This window comes from Bremia lactucae, linkage group LG1 (genome assembly GCF_004359215.1).
Source record: "Bremia lactucae strain SF5 linkage group LG1, whole genome shotgun sequence".
Taxonomy (NCBI): domain Eukaryota; phylum Oomycota; class Peronosporomycetes; order Peronosporales; family Peronosporaceae; genus Bremia; species Bremia lactucae.
The window spans coordinates 2,406,744-2,409,166 of record NC_090610.1 but is presented as its reverse complement, the minus strand read 5'-3'; positions in this window follow the sequence as shown (position 1 = coordinate 2,409,166).

Sequence of the window (2,423 nt, the reverse complement as noted above, 5' to 3'; positions counted from 1 at the left end):
CGGGCCAAGAGCGTCGCTCTTCTAGACGCTCATAAATTTTATGGCGTCTTTAAATCATAGAAGGCTCAGGGAAAATTGCTTGGGCGTATTTCCACAATCCCGGTTGTGTTGCGTTCAAATAAAACGCCCGGCCAATACGAGGCGGATTCACGCGCCGCATTCCGATGCGATGAAACTGAGGTCGCAGCGAGTTTTTTTCGCCCGCTTGCGTGTGAAAGAGATAATGGTCGGTACTGTACCCCTGTTTCTTCTCATAAAGCTGCTGCTGCTAGTCCATTTGAGACTAGCGAAGAGGCCTCAGCTGGTGCTTCTTTTCATAGGCAGTCACCAAGACGAGCACATCAATACGTAGGGTATCGATCGGTTATTAAGAGTATATCGGTTCTTAAGAGTCAAACCTCTTCGGGTAACCTCTCCAATGGACGAGGATCTGATACCTTTGCCTCACGGTGCGGTTGTCAAGCACCCTTCCAACTAGGAAGCGTTAATTTTCACCCGCATCCATCAGTGCAGGCGACGCCCGATAGGAGTGACGATCTCGCCCACCTAATCGTGGCTGCCTTACCTTCGTCCGTTCAGTCGCAGGCGCTAATCGCTGCTATACGACGTAGTGTGGATTTCGAGGGTCAAGTCTTGCGACTGACTTCGGATCTCGTTGATGTCCGAGCGAAGACTCGTCAGGGTTATGAACGCCTGAAACTTCGGCTTGACATCCTGGAGAAATTAATGCTGAGTGACTGCATTATGCGCGTGATATCCCTCGCTCTCCGAGTCCTTTTCGTGGTGGGAGGAGTCATTCAGCTGAAAGTTTTTCACCTTCATCGCCCCCCTCACCCGATCGACGCTCGTGTCACAGTCGGCGTCACCATCGGTCTCCTTAGACGGATGGGGTATGCGTCCTCATCCGGGTCTACATACCGTTTTAGACGACCCACGTAAAATACGGGGTGCGTCTTCACATACGGGGGAAGGGTGAGTCTATAATTTAGTTCTCTAACCTCTTTTACCACCGTGAAGGGTCCAATGAGACGCGGCAACATCTTCGTAGTACCTCCATGAAGTACTGAAATTGCATGTTTAGGCAGGGTAGCAGTACTTAATAGTACCTTTTCACCCACTCTAAAGCATTCATTATTCTTGCGACCATTTGGTCTGCATATTCTTTTTGTTTGTCCTGTGCGCTTGCCATCGCGTCACGGACTTTTCGTGTGATGGCTAATCGCTCATCTACAAAGCGTTGAGCCTCGCTCACGCTTTTAGCATCATACACGCCTATGACACCGCCGAGAGGTCAATCATAGGACGCAGTTTTATTGACCACTGCTTAACTGGCAGGGTCACTAGGTCAAGTTTCTGTCATTGACATGATACCCTCATGGGTCATCGTAATATTGACGAAACTATGTCCCTCTTTTGCACCGAGCATAGTGAAGGGCCCTCCCCCACTAAGACTCGGGCTGCGCACAAACGAGACTAGCGTCCGAAGAAGGCGCAGACCGTTAATATAAACGGTGTCTTACCCGTACCGGCGTGGACACTGTCATTTATAGCGAACTCCAAACAAAAAATTGTTTGCTCCATTCTTAAGGAGTTGCTACCGTGCGTAAGACATCCGTCACGACCCGATTGGCACGTTCTTTTTGGCCGTCGGTCTGGGGATCATCATGCGGTCGACATGTGAGCTTGTTACCTAGCAGCTCAAACACATGTCGCCAGCGCTTGTCACCAGACGCAAAACGTGGACCCCGGTCCGATACTATGGACTCGGGCATCCCTTGTAGTCGGTAAACATGATCCAGGAACAAGAGAGCTGCTCCTTGCCTGTAATCGATGTTTTTATGGTGCTAAATGCTCCATTTTGCTCAGTCTATCTACAAAGCGGACAAGCCCCGTCCGACCCTTATGATCGGGCGGCATGCCAGACATGAATTCCAGACTTACTGACTTCCAACAATCCGTTGGAATTGGTAGCGGCTTCAGTGGCGCAGTGCTGGACGGTGCAGGCTTAATGCGCTGACACTGTTCGCAAGAGCGAATATAGTTGGCCACCCATCTATATAGATGTAGCCACCAAAATAGCTCTGACACTCGTAAGAATGTCTTTTCACGGTCCAGATGCCCACTAGATGGCGCATCATGGAGCTCGTGAAGGATTATCATTTTGACATCTGTGTCATGAGGCACATAGATTCTCAAGGGATCACAAGGTGACAGCTGATGTCATAACAGGCCATCGCTGTAGCTAAAGCGATTGAGCTTAGCTTTCAGGTGCGACGAAAGGGAATCCTTTTGCTCACCAAAGTGATACAACAGCAGGCGACAGTGGTCGTCCTGACTGTAGCTCTCTTTTTTTCAGAGGCCAATGAGCTCGTCACGTGGTATGCCTTCATGGCTGCCAACGTCGACGGCTGAAATTGTGCTTT